We start from the raw sequence: 22,303 nt of genomic DNA on the forward strand, positions 1-22,303 counted from the left end.
GACAGGGCTTAGGTTATGCTGGGCCTAAGGGAAAGAATTTAGATTAAAAAAATAATTGATTGAGGCAAGAGTCATATGCAGATTTTAACACGAACAATTCAGTGGCACTTAGCACATTTACGGTGTTGTGCAACCACCATCTCCATCTAATTCCAAAGGGTTGGCATCGCCCCAAAGGAGTCCTGTACCCATTAAGCAGCCCCTCCCCATGCCTCCCCCAGCCCCTGGTACTGAGTCATATTCTGCTGTATTCATAAGGAGTTTGGATTTTATCTAAAAGCAGCGGAGCCATGTGAGGTCTTTGGCAGGGGGCTGTGTCTTTCTGAACATTGCAGGAAGGAAGGCTCCCTTGTGCAGCCCACTTGGTGAACAGTGGTTCCCCTGGGATCCACTTTGTGTCTGGGGTCCAAGGTTCAGGGCACCCCCCATACCAGGTCCTCACATGCCCCTTCACGCCATCACCACAAGCACCCTCCTAGGATCCCCCTCTGAATTAATTTGGACTTTGGGTGGAGGAGGGCATCCTCTTCTGTGGGCCTCCTGCCATTCGGGTGCCCACTGAGGCTTGGGTCGTTGATTTACATGAGGCCGGTCAAGTTTGGAAAATCAATCTGACTTCCACATTGAGAAGAAGGGCCTGTGCTCTGAGTGGCCCTTGTCTGGGAAGCAGGGGCCAGCGGATGGTGGTGAGAGGCTTGGGGGTTAAAGAGGAGAGACAGAAGTGAGGACTTCACCCAGCCTGCTGCCTGAACAAGCCCAAGGGCGTCTCTCTCTCTAACTGAATGCTGGGCCCGGGAGCATGTCCGCTGCAGAACCCGCTAATCATCTCTACTGGCGCATGGGCTCATGGACTGACTATCCCCTCGACATGCCTAATGGGGTGGCCTGGTGACCAGCTGGGCTCTTTGGTCCAGGTCCAGAGAGCAGGTGCTGGCATGGCAGAAGAGCAGCCCTGCCACTGGAACAGTGCCCCCATTCCTGTCCCCATCACCCCATGCTGTGGGGGATTTTGGGGGTAGGTGCTTACTCAGTTTGCTCTGCTCCACCCCAGGGTCTGACATTTAGTAGGACAAGGACCACCGAACTCCTCAGGGACCCCTTCTACTGGCCACTGTGGTGCTGGTCACGCCTGGGAGCGGGCAGACAGTTGTCCCTTGTTTCTGAAACCCTGTTGGTCGTTGGCCTGACCCATTTGGCAGAGCTGAGTCTCAGCAGCTCAGACAAGCTTCTCTTTTGTGTGGCGGCTCTTTGTGCCAGTTTTCTCTGCTCTCTTTTACTATGGAATGCAACTGCTGTTGATTTTACTTAAAACAATGTATCGAGACAAGTTGTACGTATATATTCTCTGCTAATGGGAAATTAAACTGTTACCCAGTCCTGAATTCTCTTCTTCTCTGGCAGTAACTTCTCTTAGAATTGTGTGAGGATCTTTACAGAATTTTTTCTGTGAACCTCACCTGTATCTGCTCATTTCTTTGGACATTCATTCATTCAACACACACCGACTTACCGAGTATCTCCTCTCTGTCAGCCACTGTTTTAGACTCTGGGGACATAACAATGAACCAGGCAGGCAAAAGTCCCAGGACTGGTTTTCAATTCTTTAGGGTATACCAGGTACTTTTTACAAGCTCCATACATAATTCTAATGGGCAAGCAATGTGAGAACCTCCAGAACCACCTTAGACCCCCAACTTGGAGGGTAGGTAGGAGGGGCGAGCATAGAGGGGTGGAGCTGAAGTTCTGAGCATCCTAAAAGACTTTTGTTTTTAATCAAATGGCTCCTAACTGGTCACTCTGTAGTTTCCTGTCCAGTGGTGGCTTCTCCAGCCCAGGCGCCCTTGATAAATAACCACTCTGTTTGATTTTTCTGCTTAGCACTTAGCACTATCCGAATGAAGCCTCCTTTGTTTGCCCACTGGATGGCCTTGTATATGATTGAAATTCCCTTGCTCTAGACAAGAACATGATCTTCATGAGCCTAGGAACCAGAACAGCCTTGTTCACCCCTACATGGGGCAATGGTTGCTGGTCAGGCCAAACCACAGGTACGCACTACAGGTGTCGGGCTCAAAAGGGTGAAAAGGGCTGACTGACTCTGCTTAAAAGAAAATGTGCTGGATATTTCTCAGTTTCCCTCCCCCCAAATCCAACCTCCATCCTTCCTTGCCCCTTCCTGTGCCTGGGAAGCTGGCCTCCCCAGGGCTGCATCATCTGGATACTTTGCCCTTCGCCTCTTGGGAGGGTGTGGCCAACAGAGGAGCTGGCTGGGGGTCCAGGAATTGGGAGCTAGAGAGACTGGAGGCATTGCTCCCTGGCTCCCTTTGGCTCTGTCACCACACTCCTGGCAAGGGCTTCAACTCCTGTTCCAGCGAGGAAGCCTCCCTCCCAGACATGGCTGTCACTGGGCTCATGACACTGGGCCCTCTCCTTGTCCCTTGAGGTCTGGCGAAGCTTCTTGCTCTCTCCTGTCTCTCAGAGCCATGCTCTGGAGCTGCCCTTGTGCAGACGGACCCTGTATGGCAATCTCTCTGTTAGAACCATCCTGAAGGGCTAGCTCTCTCCCCTGCCAGGACCCTCATGGACATGGGGGAGATGTGTGCCACTGTGTCAGTGTCCTATTGCTGCTGTCACTGGTAAGGACAGACGCAGTGGCTCAGAACAGCATGGATTTATTCTCTCACAGTTCTGCAGGTCGGAAGTCCAAAATGGGTCTCACTGGGCTAATGCCTGGGTGTGGGCAGCACTGTGTTCCTTCCAGGGGCTCTAGGGGGCTTCCCCAGCAGATTCTCTGCTTCCTTGCCTTTTCTGTCTTCTAGCAGGTGCCTGCGTTCTTTGGGTTGTGGCTCTTTCCTCCACCCTCCAAGCCAGCCACAGGCATGTTCTTTCTCCTCTGACCCCCGCATGCATCCATACATCTTCTCCCTCTGACTCTAACCTTCCTGCCTCCCTCTTAGAAGGACCCTTTTGATTACCCTGGGCCACCTGGGTGATGCCTGATAATCTCCCCAACTAAAGATCCTAAACTGAATCACAGTTGCCAGTCCCTTTGGCCATGTAAGATCATGTTCACAGGTTCCAGAGATTTGGACCTGGACATCTTTGGGGGTATTATTCTGCCTACCACTTTGTCTACTTCTTGAGAACCTCTCATTGACCTTGACCTTGACCTCTGAACTTGTGCTTCCCTGGAAGCCTTGATGCTATCTGCCTGCTGTATCAGTCCTCTCAGGCTGCCATAATAACCACAGATGGGTGGTTTCAATGATAGATATTTGTTTTCTCAATATCTGGGAGGCAGGAAGTCTGAGATTGAGATTTGGTTTCTGGAGAGGACTCTCCTCCTGGCGTGCTGACGGCCGCCTTCCCTTTTCCTCATGGAGGGGAGAGAGAGGCAGAGAGCTCTGGTGTGTCTTCTTATAAGGACACCAGTTCTAGTAGGTCAGGCCCCACCCTTATGACCTCATTTAACCATGATCGACTCTATAAAGTCAGTTTCTCCAAATACTGTCACATGGGGGTCGGGGAGTCAGCATCCCAGGAGACACAAAATTCAGTTCTTAACACCTCCCTCTTTAAGCCTCTTTCTCTAACACTCAGCCTTGAAGGCCCTTTTTGTGCCTCTGTCGAGAAAACAAGAGCTGAGATCCCTTTTTGGACTTGCTTCACCCTGGAAATTACTCCATTATCACAGCCAGATTCTCTCTGCTCTGTGAGTGTGGCAAATTGACAGGATGTTAAAGATGTTCCAGAAAAGGTCACTGATAACGGGCCTTTCTTTGATTAGTTCCTGAGAAGTGGAGTCGGTGATTCCTTCTCCAGGTTGGGATGGGGCTGCCGCCCAAGACTGTGCAGATGTCTGGACGGGAGGGGCCTGACTGGGTTACCCCCTGGCTCTGAGATTGCAGGAGGCATCGCAGACCTCCTTCATCATATGTGCGGGGCCTGGAGATGCTCTGGCCTCTGGCTGTGATTGTGGCATTTCACAAGCTGGAGCCATCAGGTCCTGAGTTGCTAAGCTGTGTGCAGTTGCCTTTCCTATACACTGAGGTTTGTAATTAAAACATGACTTGCCACCCTGATTAGATTGAGCGGTTAAGTTCATCTGGAAGAGTTTTGCCATCCGCATTGTATAATTAGCAACATATGATGCTTGTATTAGATCAATTAAAATTTATGGTGATTAATATGGGTATCAAAGCAGAACCATAAATCAACAGATTCTGGGCACTTGGAGTTCATGGGCTGGAAGGCAGAGTGCCAGCCACAGCCTGGTCCAACGGGGTATGACTTAGATGCAGCCTGGCTGGGCGCTGGATGGTGAACAGAGCCCAGGCTGGGGGTCATGTACCTGGTGAGTTACTGACGTCTCTGAACCTCAGCTTCCCATCTTGAAAACGGGGGTACTGGCACTTAACTCTCAGATAGTTCTGAGTCTCAGAGCTTAGGATATATTTTGCATACAGACAATCTCTTTTCTTCACAGATTCTGTACTTCCCTTAATTCCAAAATGTACTGATGGTCAGTATCTATCAAAATTAAAATCACCCATACCTTTGACCAGCAATCTCATGCTAAGATGTTTATCATTAGATACATTTTCATGTGTGCAAAATGTGCAAATGGTCCTAATGGTGACTGTAGTGATTGTGCACAGCAGGAGACATTTGGGAAGAGCCCAAACTGAGTAAATAAAATGTGATAAATCCAAACAAGGAGATATTTTGCAGTTGTTAAAAAAACATGTGTAATGATACAGAAGTGATTCTAAGATGTGCTGTGAGTAGATAAAGCAGGGCAGGAACAGGGGGTACAGGATATTGCCCTGTGTGGGGACAAAAGAAAAATATATACGTATATGTTTGCAAATGTGGGGAGTAGCTAGTTAAGGGTTCCCATGAAATTGGCCTCTTCTCCTGGGAGGGGAAAGGGTTGGCTGGGGACAGGATTGGAGGCGACTTCTTACCATGTATTTATTGGTACCTTTTCAGTTTTGTGCCGTGTGTGTTTATTATTTATTTACATAATTTAATTTATAAATATTATAAGAGAAAGATAAAAAATTGGCAACTGCCCAAACCACCTTCCCCACCAAAACAAGAAAAAAGGGCCTAGTCTGGCACTTTGCTCAGATTTTCTCATTTAGTCCTTGTGACAGAGGGTTTGCAGAGCAATTTTTCTTTGCTGTAGAGTTGTAACATTTTATATCTGGCTTCTAGATTTCTAGTACAGAAATTAAATCTAAAAATCTCAGACACTCACGCCATGGCATCCTAGAGTGGGAGAGAAGAAATCCCCACCCTGATCATATTCCTTTTTGTGCACTGTGACCCAGATTTGGGCACAGACCAAGATCATCACTGTAGAAAGGTCACTGTGAGCTTTTCCCATCAGCACCTCCAGCTGGGCCTCTGAGGACCCCACACTGAGACTTGATGGCCCCATGTGCTCCCGAATCTTTGAGAGAGAGACATTTAGCATGGGTAGGAGAGACGGGAATCATACAATTCTTGTTGAAGCTTTTTTTTCTTTAAACTAGAATCACCCAGCAATTCCACTCCTGGGTTTATACCCAAAAGAACCAAAAACAGGTGCACACACAAAAACCTGTCTTTGAGCTTTCACAGCAGCACCAGTCACAACGGTCAAAGGTGTAAGGAACTCAAAGTTCCATCAGGCATTGAAGGGGTAAACAACTATGATCTATCTACAGTACAGTATGATTCAGTCATAAAAAGTAATGAAGTTCTGACACATGCTACACTGTGCATGGATCTTGAAAACAAGAAGCTAAGTGAAGGAAGCCAGACACAAAAGGCCACATACTGTATGATTTCATTTTGATGAAATGCCCAGAACAGGCAGATCTATAGATAAAGAATGCAGACTGGGGCTGGGGGAAGGGAGGAATGGGAGGGCAGTGATTGCTTAATGGGCATGGGGTCTCCTGTTGGGGTAATGAGAATGTTCTGGAACTAGATCGAGGTGGTGCTAACACAACATTGTGAACATATGAACTGCCACTGAACTGTTCACTTTAAAATGGCTAATTTCATATTGTGTGAATTTCACTTCAATTAAAAAATATTAGAGCCATCTGTAGTGAGAGGCCCTAACCCTTTAGATTATTCATTCATTGCTTAAGAGATCAATATATGGAGTGTTGTGATCAATTGGACTCTAAAAAGAAAAACAGCCTGAATGGTCATGTTTCCAGCAGCGTCTCAGGGCCTTGTGGCAGAGATGGGGAAACACGTTACCAGAGTTTGGACATATTCTGGATGACGCTGACAGTACCTCACTGTCTTTGCTGTCTGTGTCAAGCAGATCTGTATTGGACAGAGGTGCTGTTTCTTGGTATCCTTCCAGAGTTTTTGTATGCACAGCCAAGCAGCTACTAATACATGTTTTTATTGTTTCTCCTTACAGGAAAAGTAGCATCCTTTGGGGCATGCTTAGCAATACATCTTGGCGAATGGAGGTATTTCTCATCAAGGTTGGGAAGGGGTCTCCATCTCCATCCTTCCTCAAACCACCTCCTTTCTGAACTGAGGCTGTTCTTGCCCTAGGCCAAATCTGTGTGACAACCCAGGGGTGACCCAGCCTCACTGCCTGGAGGGTCTGTGGGTTGTGTTTCGGCAGCAAATCTTTAGCAAGCATGTGAGGTGATGCTATTTCACGGAGGCCCAGCCGCTGCTTAACCAAGTGCGGATTAAACCGTGTGTATTCAGTATTGATTTGATCTTGGCATCGTGCCAGTCTTGGAGAAAGCCAAGTTGGTGATGCAAGGCTCTTCTCTCTTGGCATCTCCAAGGGGTCTGGGATGACAAAGCTGACTAGGCTTGTGTTTTCTGACAGCGGGTGGAGCGGCACTGGCTCCTGGTTTTTTGATGTTTTCCTTGTGGGGGAGGCAACCAGCAGGTTCTGGAGGCTGCAGTAGCCTCATGGTTGGTCTCCCTGACTTTTTTCTTATCTTCTTGTGTCCATTTCCTGGATCCTAGTCAGCGTGAGTCTTTTGAGATGGTAAACCAATTCATGTCTCCCCTCTGCTCCGAGCCCCACCCTGGCTCTCAGCTCACCCAACGGGAACATCCAAAGTCCTGAGCATGGTCTGTACGTTCCCCTTACCGGTTCTTCACCAGCTGTTGGCGTCCTTACTGGCCCTGAGAGGGCAAGCACACACCTACCCCAGGTGCTTTGCATTATGCTCTTCCATCTGTCTGGGCTTTTCCCTGGTGTTTGGATGGCTCACTTCTCAGTTCCGCATGATTCTAGTCATGTGGTATCATGCCAGAGGGGCATTTTTTGCACCATCTTGCTTTAGCCTGACATAGCCCCCAGCACTCCCTTTCTTGCTGTTATGTTTCCTTATAGCATTTATAGCCACTGACATAGATATAATGATCAGCTCATCTGGGTTTTGCACTAGAACGTCAGTTTCATGACAGCAGTGACCTCCTTTATCTAGTTCATGGATGTACCCCAGGACCTAGACTATGACTGGCACATAGTAGGTGCTCAGTAAATACTAATGGAATGAATGTTTAGTGAGTCCTTATTCTACTCTACTTGGAGTGTGAGGATTCAGTGAGAATTAAGACATGAATCTTCTCTTTAAGAAGCTTAATATTATAGTTGGAGGGATAAATGGCATCATTTTACCCATTAGGTTTTATAAGTACAGTGTGATATATATTAGGGCTCCTAAGTATATCTGGGATTATATATATAGCAATAAAACTCGAAAAAAATTTGCAAAGTAACTATAAGAATCGAATATGCATTTAAATCTCATCCTTAGTGTACATTTACTTTGTAATCTATCCTCATTAATTTTTTTGGTGGTCATTAAGGTTGTTTCTAACTTTTTGCTGTTCTGTACAGAGAGCTGGAAATTGATTGGAAATAAAGTAAAAATAATTCCCCACCTCCCCCCCGAAAAAAGAAAAAGAAGTTTGAGACCTGAAGAAGTTATCATTTCAAAATATACCAAAAGAAAATGGTGTTCAGGCAACTCTAATTAATGCTGACCAGTCAACCTCAATTTGCTGCAACTCTTATAAAATAACTTTATGTCATGTGGGTTGCAGGAGCATTTCAGAATGTTTAGTAGAGTGGAAGCCTGTAAAAGGAAGAGTGCCTGGGACCTGCGAAAGTCCTAAAACTGTCTTGGAGACAACTGGCCTGCCTGAAACAAGAGGGCATAATTAGGTTCGGTAGGAACAGCACAAGTACAGAGAAGGGAGTGCCGTGGGCAGTTCTGGGAAGGCTTCCTGGAGGAGGTGTAACTTGGTTTGGACCTGATGGTCTGGTGGATTTGGATAACTGGGAGTGGGAGGGGCGATTGGCAGGAGCAGTAGGTTTCCTGCCCATAGTGCCTGGGCAACCCAGTGGAGGGTGAGGGGATGGTGCCCCGCTCATGGGGGAGTCACTGGGGCCAAGGACTATGGCGTAGACTTTGGGAGCCACTGCAGTCTTTTGAGGTGAATGAAACTGCCTTGATGTGGATCTCTATAAAATCTTCCCTCTGAACATCTGCATAAGAAATTGGATTGCTGCCAAGGCCTCACGCTATGACTCTATAACTACGCACGTGCTATTTCAGGAAGTCAGGGGCAAACGACCCCACACAACCTTGACTGGGAGTGAAGGGTGCCATGGGGCATGTGATTCCAAGGGGGCAGTGTGATTCTCTGCCCCGTTTGGCTCTGTAGGTTGGCTGCTGACTTTATTGTGCTTATTTGTCCCTGCTTTCCTCTGTCACAGACTCAAGGCAGCATACAGAAAGACTGTAATATTCATTCTATTGAAAATATAATATTTTATAAAGGAAAACAAGAGGGAGTTGAATAGTTAGTGCAACACTGGGGTGGGTCACAATCAGAAACATATGCCAAGAGACTGTAAATTTGGCCTGGGCATCCTGCCAGCTGGGCCACTAAGGAAACAATCTGGGATCAGTTTTCTTAAGTAGGGACTGAGTACAGCAAACGGGGACCCCTCAGCCTGGGAATATTTGTGATGGGAATTACTACGGGTATGTGGTTGCCTGGGGAGTCAAAAGTGCTTAGGCGGGTGGCTGTCTTAGCAGAGGCAGCACCCCTAGTACTGTGAACCGACCATCTATAAATTTTGTTTCCAGTAACATCCTTCTTGGGCCTGGTTCTCAGCCTGGCACTATTGGCATCTTGAGTTGGATGGTTCTTTGTTGAGGGAATCTGATTTGTGCATCATACGATGCTTGCAGCGGCCCTGGACTCCACCCAGTAGAGGCCAGTACCAGCCCTCCCCACTCCCATTCCCCGAAGTTGTGACGACTAAAAATGTCTCCAGACATTGCTCTGTGTCCTTTGTGGGGAGTGGGGATTATCCCCATGTGAGAGCCATGGCTCTCCAGTAAAAAGAAATATTTGCCTCCACTCGTCTCATTTGTCCCTGTCTTTGAAGGATTAGACAGGAACTGTAAATTTCAATAAATTATAAGGAACTGCAAATTCAGTGCACATCCTAAAGTGAAATTGCAAGTCTCAGAAGAAATGTAGGATTTCAGGAAGTCAATGGATGTGACATTGGCAAATTGCCAGAACCACAGCCACACGACTGACCAAGGAGGAACTTTGAGAGTGAGAGCAGTTAGCACTGGAAGAAAAGGAAGTGGACCCAACTGCTAATTTAAAGGATGCTCCAAATTAGGGTGATTTGAATATCAAAAGAGTAAGAGATGACCTTGGGGAAATTGATGATGCCCTGAAATATTTTAGCAAAAACGTGCACCTTTATGATCATGTTACAGAAGTCAAATGAGAAGGGAAGAACATTGCATCCTGTTAACAATTTTGTTGGATGAATTAAATGATTACTCTCAACATTTTATTCATGCTCTAGTCTGAGGATTGGCTGAAGTTGCAGTTATAATTTACATTCTGTAAAACATAAGAAAACAATCTTATTTGCAAAATTTCTATTTCATTTTTCTAGATAAAGTCCTAGTCGATTTGTTTTTTCTTTGATGGTAAAATTCACTTAACATAAAATTCACCATTTAAACCATTATGACGTGCACAGGTCAGTGGCATTTAATGTATTTAGAGTGTTGTGTGACCATCACCACTATCTAGTCCAAGAACATTTTCATCTTCTCAAAATAAAGCCATACCCATTAGCAGTTACTCCTCTTTTCTACCTCCTCCCAGCCCCTGGTAACCACTAAGCTGTTTTTTGTCTCTGTGGATTTGCCTATTCTGGACATTTCCTATTAATGGGACTATGCAATATGTGGTCTTTGTGTCTGGCTTCCTTCACTTCATATAATGTCTTCAACTGTAATTTATGTAATATAATTTAGTGTAATTGTATAATTTCATCCAACGTGTAGCAAGTATCAGAACTTCATTCCTTTTTATGGCTGAATCATATTTCATTATACAGATAGACCATGTTTTATTTATCTGTTTATCTGTTGATGGATATTTGGGTTGTTTTCTTTTTGGCTTCTGTGATTAATGCTGCTATGAACATTCATGTACAAGTTTTTGTTTGAGCACCTTTTTCATTTCTCTTGGTTGTCTGCAGTGTTGGGATGGCTGGGTCCCATGGTAATTCTGTGTTAATTATAGTTTGGTAAGTCTATGGTAATTCTCAGTCAGGCCTTTTTATTTTTTTTTTCAGTCAGGCCTTTTTTAACTGTGGAACTTCAGTCTTTGTGTTAAGTGGGTCCACTTTAAGTGGCTTCTACAGGGAACCAGCTCGTCTGTGGTATTAAGGACCTCCGGGACTCAGTTGCCTCACTGCCAACCCCCTCCCCACCTGCCACCAGCATCAGTGCTGTTGTGCTAAGGTGGGTAACTGTCTTAGCAGAGGCAGCACCCCTAGTACTTTCTGAGGGACTAGAGCCCCCCAGGCAGCCCCCCTTCCTGGCCTGTTTCAGGGCAGCCCTGCAGAGATGCCTCTCCCCAGGAATGCCTCTAAGGGCAGGGCCAGGACAAAAACCAGCTGAAACACTGATGTGATTTTTTTTCACAAAGGCTCTCACATCTTCGCTGGCCTTTTCTGGCCACTTAAAAAAAATTGTCCTCTTGAATTGAAAGCAGGCACATGGTATAAATATGCCAACAGTAGAAAAGAGATATTTGCCAAAAATCAGGTCCTTCCTCCCACTGGGGACCCCTAGTTCCTCAATGTCTTCTGGCTGTGCTATGCCTTTTTTATACTTTGGATTTCTATTATGTTTCCAGAAGAACATATCCTATTAGGGTTGGCTTACGCCAGAACAACCCCTCACCCACCCATGCCTGCGGCTTAGTCCACTAGAAGTTTATGTCTTTTCCATGAAACAGTTTGGTTGGGGTGTGAAACAGGTCTTCCACATGGTGATTCAGGGACCCAGAATTCTTCCATTTTGTGGCTCATTTACCTCCAAATGCTCTGCCAAGTCTCTGCAGCAGGGCAGAGAGAGCTGAGAGGATCCCAGGGTGGGGATGGTGGTGGGGAATTTTTATGGGCCAGGCTCCCCTCCCTTCTGCTCTGTCCTTTTGGCTGGAACTCAGTCACATGGCCACTTGTAGTTGCAAGGAAAGCCGGGAAACGTAGTCGGGCTGTGGGCCCACCACAAATGGCAAATGGATTGGGAAACAGCTGGCTTATTTCTAGCAAAGTTATATTTTCAGCATGTACTTTTTTCCCCAGGAGTGCCTGCAAATATTGGGCTCCCCTGGTTTTAAACCAAACTCAAGGTGAGTGTGGCAAAATTCTATCCCAGGGGAGAAGACAGACACAGGGTCTAGGTTTTCCAGTACCATATTTCTGCTCTTTACTTGCCTTTAGTCCCCAAATCCCATTTTACCCTGAGATGGACATTCAGGCTGTGTCTAGTCTTTGCCATCTATGACAAAAGGTAACAATGAGTGTCCTCCTATGTACATATTTGTGCACAAGTTCAAATATATTTGTTTTTTATTTTAATCTAACTCCCCATCCACTTAGTGGCTTGCTCCCAGCTAAGGGTGTCAAAGTTGCATGTGATGGAGTCCCACAGAGTTGTGTCAGACCACATAAAGGGGCCCACGAATGGGAGTCAACACCCTGGCTTCCATACCCAGCACCACCGTGGACTTACTTGGACCAGCTATTTCATCTCTTTGAGTTTGACAGGGTTGGTGATAAGGTTAGCTGACATTTCTTGAGTACTTGCTGTGTTCCCAGAGCTATTCTAAGCTCTTTGCACATATTGACACATTTAATCCTTTTGAGAAAGGTACTGTTGTCTGTCCCATTTTGCAGCTGAGAAAACGGAGGCACAGAAAAGGTCAGCAAATTGCCTGATCGCATAGTTAGCGGGGAGATTGGGAAGATCCAATAAGAAGGCTGCATGGGTGCGGTGGAGGGAACCACGGTCTAGGCAGAAGGGCTCAGGATTCAAGCGAAAGCATGCTTAATGCCTGACTTTGCCCAGTGCTTTGTAGGCCCTGGGGGACCAGTAGTTATAATAATGGGTAATCACATGCATCATAAACTGTTAAGTGCTGTACCAGTGTTAGGTGGAAATGATATTGAAAATTCTGTTGTCTCCCAAGGGTAATGGCTGGAGCAGAGATGAGGAAGGTGTGGGGGACCCAGGCTCCTTGGGATGGCACATTAGCTACATTTGCCAGTGCTGATTTCATGAGGATTTAATCCTTACAAAAACCCCATTAGGAAAAATTCTCATCATCCCTATTTCACAGAGGAGGAAACTGAGGCACAGAGAGATCAAGTAACTTACTCAAAGCCACACAGCTCCTGAGTGGCAGAGTTGGGATTCAGTCCCAGACAGCCTGACTGTGGAGCCTGTGACTTTAGTCACTTTGGCTCTGCCGGGCTCCTGTTGGGTCTGGGGTGGGATCACAGATGGCTGTCAGGCAGCAAAGGGCAGATTCCTTCCAGGCAGCATGGTGGCATCATGGGTGCTGCAGAGATTCTTTGGGATGAATTCCTCTTGATCCCAGGGCCACCCCCTTACAGGATTATGCAAAACCAGCAGCTCAGAGGTGGTGTGGCAAGTGTGGAAGATGCTCTTGTCCCTGCCCTCGCCCCTTGCCATTCCTGTGCTGCTCCAGTGTCCCACTGCTGACACTTGTGGTTTTCCTCTGGCCATCAGAGCCACTGTGCTTATGTGCAGGAATGAATGATCTCCAGGGTCATGGGATTTTCCCTGTGGCGGGGAGGCTAGCTTCTGGCTCTTCTGCACTGTCTCCCAGGGCTGCTGGGGGCAGAGCCAATTGCCCACAGCGTTCTGGGCTGCAGCAGTGTTCTGGTTTGATGACACACCCTTTACTGGCTTCTTCCGTTTCTCGGTCTCACTTCACTCGCCTCTTATGTCTCCTGGGTCACCTCCCAAGTCAACAACCTGCACTCTCATTCTTGCCTTAGATTTGCCTCCGGGGGCCCCAGACAAAAACAGCAGGAACAGCGGGGACCCCCTGGAGCCCACCTCTTCTCAGCTCTGGGTTTGGGAGCCTCATGACATGCACAGCAAAGCTTCATTGAGGTTGGACTGGCTGGAATGTGCACAGCCTGGGCCCTGGCCTGCTGCCTTCATTAGGAGCTGGGGGTCCCTGGGACACAAACATGTGTGTGAACAGCAGCAGATGGTCCATGAGTGAGGAGGGATTTGGCACCTGGATCTTGATTAATGGAGGGGTGTAGAGGTTGGCACCTCTGGGGCGGGAAGGCAGCTGTGACCCCCTTGGCTGCTGACCCTGAAAAGATCTGGGGGAGAAGTTGAGCACTTTGGGCCTTGGTGTTCTTCCAACATCAGCATTTCTGACATGTTCCTGTGTCCACTGGGATTGAACGGCACTCACAGGGATACTGGGGTTCAGATACTTTTGCAACAGTGCAGGTGGTCAGGCCTGAACCTTTCTAACCATGTAAGGATCACCTCTGTGGTTGGGTGTCTGCGATGTGCAGAGGGATGGACAGAATGTGCTTACAACTGATGTCACTGGCTGCCTCCCCACAGCCACTTCATCCTGCTGGAAATATACTTGCCCTGAGATGATGAGCCACTCCAGTGGATCCTGATGGACCAGAGGTGTCAATCGGTTCCCTCTTTGCCAGTGATTGGGTTCCGGTGGCCATGTGACCAGGGTCTAGCCAACCAGATAGAAGAACAAGTGTCCTGGGTGCTGCTTTGAAAAATTTCCTCCCTGGTAAGAGAGAAAATGAAAGGGAAACTCCTCCATAGACTACCCCTCTGTCCACAGTTGCCTGAGGACTTGATGGCCAGAGCTTGCCAGTGTGCTGAGGAAGGCAGAGCAAAGGCTGGGTGATGCCTGGGTTCCTAACGATGCCACTGAGACTCGAGCAGAGTCCTTCCACCTACCTCACAATTTCCCAGTAACAACATGTGTGCTTATGACTTAAGCCACTTTTAGTTGGATTTTCTGTTATTTCATCCAAATGCATCCTGATGGGTAAGCTCACCATTTTTGAAAAGTCATTCTGGCAAATTTTTTAGTATTTCAACACTTAATCCAGGGCTGGCTTTTGAACTCTTGTCTCTTTACTAAAGTAGAATTTAGCTTTTGCTCCTGTGATGTGAAGTGCACTGTCTGGAAAGGGGCCTTGGTGCCCGTTGTTTCATCCTTCCTCCATTCCCGCCCCCTAGGAGACGGTACTGAGATCTGTATTTGTCAGGAATCTAATTAATCTAATCTGATAGTTGGGAAGAGAAACCAACTCAAACTGGCTAAATAACCTTTCTATCTGTCTGTCTATCTCCATCTATTGACTGAAAGAATTTATTGGCTCTGCAATGGAAAATTGAGGCACAGATTTTCCAGTATGCAGCTTCAGGTATGGCTGCATCCAGGGGCTCAAACAGTAGCATTGGGAATTTCCTCTCCAGCTCCTGGCTTTGTTTTCCTCCGTTGGCTATGTTCCTGGGCAGGTTTTCCTCATGAGGTATAGGAATAGCTGCTGAGGCTCCCAGATTTGACTGTTCCTATCCTCACAGCTTTGGAATTCTAGGGGAAAGGGAGCTGCTTTTTCTCAATGGCTTGACCATTTCTCCCAGAATTTCATCTCGGGCCCAGCTGTAGCCCATCCCAGAACCAAGTCACTCCACTCAGTTGGCCTGGGTCATGTGCTGGGTGGCATCAATGTCCTTGAGCCCCATAGGCCAGGAGTGGGGGAAGGATGGCTCCCCGAAGGAAAACTGGGGGATATGTGCAGGAGGACTGGAGCCCGGGCAGGCAGAAACAGCACATGTCTTCTATACAGTCTGAGGTATTTGGGGAGGAGAGGAGACACTGCACATTTTCTCATCTCGTTTTTAAATTGCTAGTTGTAGAAACTTTTGTTTAAAGAAACAAACAAACAAACATTACCTGTGAGGCCAGCATGTATAGAAGAAGGAAGTGTGCTTCTCAGATTTCAACTTGGCAGGAGATGGTGGGGGGTGGATATGCACTGGGATCTCATCTGTTTGAAGAAGCAGAGCAATCCTTACAGTGGGGTCCCTGGACCACAGCATCAGCACCTGGAGACCTCTAAGCAATGCAGATTCTTAGGCCCCTGCCCTGGACCCAGGCAACCAGAAACACTGCAGGTAGGGCCCAGGAATCAGTGTTTTAACAAGGCTCGTGGGTGAAGCCAAGCACACTAAAGTTTGAGAAGGACTACAACAGAGGACATGGAGGTGGACATCTGTTTCAGTGAGCTTGTTGGTTTGTGGCCCGTCCACACCACTGTCTTTCCTCTCATTTCCTTTGGGGAGTTGTGTTAGTTTTGCACGGCTGCTGCAACAAACTGCTACTGACCTGGTACCTTTACAACAACAGTTCTGGAGGCCTGAAGTCTGACCTCAAGGTATTGGCAGGGCCACACTCTACAAAGACTCTTGGGAAAGATCCTTTCTTACTGCTTCCAGCTTCTGGTGGTGGCCGGCAGTCCTGTTTGTAGATGTGTCACTCCAATCTCTGCTTCCATTGTTACCTGGCCTCCCTGTGTCTCTCTGTCCCCTTCTCTTCTTATAAGGACACCAGTCATTGGATTCAGGGCCCACCCTAATGTAGTGTGACCTCATCTAAACTAATTACATCTGCAAAGACCATTTGTGCAAAGAAGGTCACTTCTGAGGTTCCTAGGTGAACGTGAAGTTTTCTGGGCATAGACACTGTTCAACTTACTACATGGATAAACCTCAGTGACTCCAGAAAGGTAGATTTTTAGACCACATCAATCCCTGAGAGTTGAATAAACAGAGCCGTACTTTAAATCCATGCAGGAAAACTTTAGGTGCATTGTTCTCAATAAAAACAATATAAATAACTTTGTACGTTTATATTGCCCTTGTCCCGGTGGCTTTTGAATTGTATTTTGTAGTAGTGGAGCTCTCTTATTCCTGTAAGAAATATTGTGCAGAAACATAGGCAATAAAACACAGCTGCTCTGACTGCAACCAGGTTAACAGCCCTGCCCATTGCTTGCCCAGACATATTTTTAAAATTCTAGGATTCCAGAGAACAGAGTTTGAAAGCAATTGCTTATACATTTTTTTCCCTTAAGAAAAGTAAAAAGAAAAAAAGCTTATAACTCATACCAGTTCCTATTAATACTTAAAAAAAATACATGCACTTGGTAAAAAGTTCAAATAGCAAAATAAAACTTCTTTCGTGTTTCTCTCACCAAAACTCAGTCTTTTACTCTAAAGATACCACCTTTCTATTATTCCAGAAGAATCTTCCATGCACGTACCAGTCTGTGTGTGTGTGTGTCTATGTATGTGAAGGAAGGCGGAGTGCACACACTCTTTTGCACTTTGGTCTTGAAAAAAAATTATATTCTAGAGCTCTTCCAAAAAATGTACATACAGACCTGCCTTATCTTTTGTCATAGCTCTGTGGTATTCTACTGTCTGCATATATTATAATTTATTTAAAAAATCTCTCCATTGGTGCATATTTATGTTTCCAGTTTTCTTTTTTCCATTGGAAACAGTGCTGGTGTGAACACCTTTGCCCTCCTCTCGCATTGTCACTCTCCCGTAGTCTCTGCTCGATCCTGTCTTAATTCTTTGTGGGACTTCTTCTCCCTTGGAGTGTTTCCTATTTGAAGGAGATGAAAGTTTGAAAGTGAGGTGGCAACCCCACACAATAGGCACTTGATTTCTTAAATTTCCTCTTAAATTTCTTATTGAAAAAAAAATCAACTTTTTACTTTTCTAACTTTTAACCTACTTTTCTTTTCTTTTTTTTTTTTGACAAATGCCTGAAATAGACAGTCCCTGTCCATGGAATTTTCCTAATGAATTTCCAGCCAATAAACATCTCCTGATTAGTTGAGTTATAATTTGGCTTTAGGAGAAGGTTTTAGGCACAAATATAGAATTGACACCTGCTTGCCAAGACAGACAGGAATGTGCTGTAAATATTGGGACAGGGTTAAATGTGCAAAGTCACATTATGTATTCATTTTTCCCTCTCATAAATATATAAATATCTCCCGTGTTGTTCTTAAGGACCCAAGCTTGACTCTTTTTGGCAGTTAATTAATTGAGGCATTCAGTGAAATTGTTTTGTTGTTCTTTACTTTTTTTAGATCTGGAAAAAAGTATTATTGTGGACTCCTCTAGTTAATGAACAGATCTTTCTGGTGAAAATTACCTCAGTATAAAATGTCCTAGCCTGGAGATGTTGGAAAGATCTTTTTTCTTCTGAGAATCTTAACTTCCTCATCTGTCAAATGGGTTGGTTGGGTCAACATCTATAAGGCTTTTCCAATTCAACTATTCCAAGCTCTTTGAGGGTCATACTGGCTTGTAGGTATGTCTGTGAGATCAATGACTTTGGGTGTTTTTTTAGGTGGGTCAGTGTGTTAATCTTGGGAAAGGAGATTTATCTACACCCAGAAAGAAGTTCTTAACTAACTCAAGTGTCCAGTAAAAGTGGTTCCTAGGCACTCAGCAGTCATCTAGGATTAGGTTTGGCTGTATAGAGCAGAGAAAACCAAAATAATAAGGGCTTAAACAAGATAGAAGTTAATTTTCATCTCTTACCACTGATGTGTGACTCCACATATCAAAAAAATCACAGGTTCCTTCCACGGCTTTGCCATCCTCACCTTGTGTCTTCCATCCTCAGCTTGTGATGTCTGTCCTAATGGTTACCTCATGGTTCAAGATGGCTCCCAGAGCTCCAGCTATCACTTCTACCTTCCAGGTAATAGCCAGAGGAATTAAGTGCTCAACTATCATTGAGCAGTCAGAAGTTCCACACTGAGCTGAACAAATATTATGCTAAGGACCCTCTTCATGGAGACATAGCTTGGGTCTTTAGATCAGGGAACCTATCTTACACAACCACCTCCCTACAGAATCTGGCACAGTGCTAGACTATAGCAGCTTTTTATTAAGCACTTGTGGTTTGATACATTTTCTGCTTTTCATAGTGACATACTGACATATGCACAAGAGCCTGTCCCTCTAGAAACCAAAGGATCTTTGTATCAGGGATGTGGACACTTTCCCAGGAATCCCTCAGCATAGTTTCTGGCACATAGTCCTTTGTGAACATTTGCTGGATTGGACTCTGTTTGGGGCGGGTGACTGTGGCCAGGACAATGCTGGGCTGTCTGTGAAATGGGAGGAGGGTCTGTCTTGTGAGCCCTCCTCTTAGATCTCAGCCTTTTCCCACCTCCAACTCATTGCTTTTCCTGGTCACACGATTCTTGATGGTCGTTTTGGTTGAAATGTCCCAATCTGTCTTCACTCCAAAGGACCCAGCAGTCTATATTCCATGGCCCTTGCTCCCCAACCTGGTCAACTCATCAGTGTGAATGGGGGAAGGCACTCTGTCCCCTGACTGACTCCTGATAATGGTTCTCAAAGAGGGTTCCTGCACAGCAGCATCAGCTTCACCTGGGAACCTATTAGAAATGCAAGTTCCTGGGCTCCACCTGCTGAGCCAGGGGCTGTGAGATGGGACCCAGGGATCTGTGTTATAACATACCTCCAGTTATTCTGGTGCTCGTGCAGGCATGAGAGCTGCGGGGTGACAGACAGAGCCCCGGATGGCCTGCCTGTTGGTCCGCTCCTCCTCTGGGAGCCTGGGGATGCAGGATGAGGACTGTGAGCTATTGAGGACACCCCATTAGAGTCGGGGGCATGGTCAGCAGGCTCTTTTTCAATCTGCACTGATGTGCACTCCCCTACCCCCACCCTTCAGGGCAAGAGCTTTCCTTGCTCTGCAACATCTGTGATCAGGACATAATAGTGCTTCCTTTTTGGCTCAGAGCCAGGGTTATGTTTGTCTTTCCCATATTAAATATGTAGATTTATGTGATTTGGGTCTTGTCTTATCTGTTGATGCTGGATGTTGGGAAGGACCCATGCATTTTCAAGCTTTGCTTGTTAAAAAATGAAGATACCAGGAGTCCTACCAACCTGATTCATAGGGTTAGGCTGGGGCCCAGGACTGTATTTTCAATAAGCAGTGCAGGTGATTCTGATGCAGGTAGTTTACAGCCAGCAATGTGAACAAAACACCTATCCATGTGATGTCCTTGGTCCTGACATGGGTGATTACAGATCCCCGCAGTGTTCACAAGCTTCCGTGTGTCACCCAATGCCGGGATGCACCAAAGAGATAGGACCTTCAGATGGACTTCTCTGCTCTGTAGGAGAGGTTACTCCCCGATTTTAGTATGATGTTAATATTCCTGTTGTCTTATGGGTGTGGGCTTTCATGGTGATGGGCACATCCTAACACTGATCCCCCAAACTCCAGTGAGGCTGCATTGCTTGTGGACGGTGGTGATGGACTGGATGGTGGTGCCCCAGGGAAGGGGGTACATTGTGTTTCTCACTGCACAAGGAGAGGTTGATAGGAAGTTCAACTCAGGGCAGGTGGCAAACAGAGTGAGTCCTGCTGACTCTTACTTTGTGTTCTGTCCAAGTCCAGGGCCAGCTTGGCAGTGCCAAATGATGATTTGGAAGCTCTGAAATATAACTCAAGCAGGCCACTGCTATTTCCCTGATACCACCCCATCCAAGCCACCATCATCTTGCCTGGAGGACCGCTATATCTCCCAGCTCCTGGGCTGCTTCCCCTCTTCCACCCAGCCCATTCTGCACCCATGAACCAGGGAGTCCTCACTCTCTTCTCCTTCTCCTTCAAAATTCACTTAACTGAAATGTAAGCACTTTAAACTGAACAATTCAGTGGCACTTGTTACATGCACGATGGTGTGCAACCACCACCTCTATCTAGTCCCAAACATTTTCATCCCCCACAGAAGGAGACCCCACACCTATCAGCAGTCACTCCCCATTCCCCCCACCCCCTGACCCCGGCACCCACCAGTCTGTTGTCTGTCCTCATGGATTTGCCTGTTCTGAACTTTCATATAAATGGGCTCATGCAAATATGGAACTCTTTGTTTTCCAGCTCCTTTCAGGTCACATGATGTTTTTGGAGGTGTCAGTGCTTCATGCCTTTTTATGGTGGGATCATATTCCATGGTGTGGACGGGCTGCACTTCATCCATTTATCTGTTGACACACCCTTGGGGCCAGTTGGAAATTTTAAAGAGGGAGTTGGGCCATGTCTCTCCCCTGCCTCTGATGCTACATTAGTGCTTATCCTCCACTGCCCTGGTTCCTCATGCCCCCTGCAGAAGCCCTGCCGGGCCTGGCCCTGGCTGTCCCACCTCACACCTGTGTAACACCATCTGTGCCATCTGCCCGCTTCCTCCTTGTTCCCCCACCCCCACTGCCCCTGCCTTTCTGTCCTATGAAAAGCTGAGCTCTCTACTCCTGGGGCCTTCAGATAGGTTGTTCGCTTTCCCAAAGTATATATTTTTTTCCTGCATTTTTCATATAATATTTTCATGGCTGGGTTTGGGTCTCCCCAAAAGTAGACGCCAAGACAAAGATTTGGGCACAAGTAGTTCACTAGGGAGGAACTTGCAGGCTGTAGGGGATGGGGACAAGGAAGAGAGGAAGGGCAATCACAGGTGTGTCCATAGGCAGGTCACTAGGGCTCGTGGGTACCTGGGGCTCACTACCGCAAGCAACTAGATGGAACACACCTCCATGCAGCACTGCTCAGATGTGGAAAAGCTGGGATATTTATCACTGCCTTAAGACCCTTCTTGGGTGGCACTGACTCGGGCAATGCTCGAATCAGGCTGAGAATGCTGGAGCGGCCAGACAGTCTCAGGTGGAGAAGGTAGGTTTCACGTGGAAGGTGTCAGTGTCCAGAAGCTGACCCCCAGTGCTGCAGGTGACCTCCAGAGGGCACCCAGGGGATGTGGTTTTGCTTTGATTCCCTGCTCCAGACAGGCTTTCTGGGACCGCCTAGGTATCCTAGAACGCTGTTCATCTCCTTCACAGACCGATCTCAACTTGTTGGTATAAGCTGGCACTGTTATTTAAAGTTGAGTTCACCTCCCGGAGGGCGAACTTCACGGCGCGCCCCCTGCATGCTGCTTGTTGTGTCCCTTGGGGTGTGCATGGTGGATGCCCCTGTGTGTGGGCCAGGGAGTGAATCAGTGGCTCCAGCTGCTGGATGGTCTCCCTGAGTTCGTCAGAAGGACCATGGCTCCAGGAGCAGGTTTTGATGTCCCAAGGACTGAATCTTCTGCGTTTTTCACCTGAGAATGTCACAAAAGCCTGAGACACAGGAATATAGAGCAACTGCTCATATTTATTTGGGTTTATTTGGACTTGATTGTGTTTGGATTTTGTGCTTCTTTTTTTTTCCCTAAAGGGTCTGGCTTCCAACAGTTAAAGACGTCGGGGAATATCTGGGAGTTTATTAGATATTTTCTCTCACGTGGCCGCCTCTGTTTGTCAAAAACAATCTCAAATTCAAGCTTTGCTTTTTCTGCTTCATGCAGTTTGGTTTTCTCTCCCTGTTCTTTCTCCTTCAAGCTTCAGGTTGTTCTGCTGAAGTTAATTCCCAGGAGCATTGGGTGTTGATTTTGTATTTGTTCAATTATTATGGTGCATTCAAATAGCTCCTTTTATATGTCTAGTGGTTCCATTTCCTGGGCTTGAGTTTTAAGGAAGATTTTATTTGGGAAGCTCTGAAAGCCAGAGGAATGTATGGGGGAAAAAATGAGAAAAGGCAATTGAGAGGGCTAAGGAATGGAGGGTTGGTGTCATGTGGGACTTTCACAGTTTTGGGAACCAACGTTGATTTGTTCCCTCTCAAAACTCTGACCATTTGCAGAGTTGAGGCTATTTAGAAGAAAGGGGATCAGGTAGTTGATAAGAGAAAGGGGAGGTAAGGCACATGGTAGACTTGAAGATGTATTCAT

General features: G+C 46.6%; 1 protein-coding gene across 1 annotated transcript in view; it reads left to right on the forward strand.

Moving 5' to 3' along the window:
• Positions 1-22,303, forward strand: part of LOC108385061 (transmembrane protein 132B) — a 310,363-nt gene that overhangs the window by 20,071 nt on the left and 267,989 nt on the right. The window lies entirely within an intron of this gene.

The sequence above is a fragment of the Manis javanica genome, chromosome 15 (assembly GCF_040802235.1).
Source record: "Manis javanica isolate MJ-LG chromosome 15, MJ_LKY, whole genome shotgun sequence".
Taxonomy (NCBI): domain Eukaryota; kingdom Metazoa; phylum Chordata; class Mammalia; order Pholidota; family Manidae; genus Manis; species Manis javanica.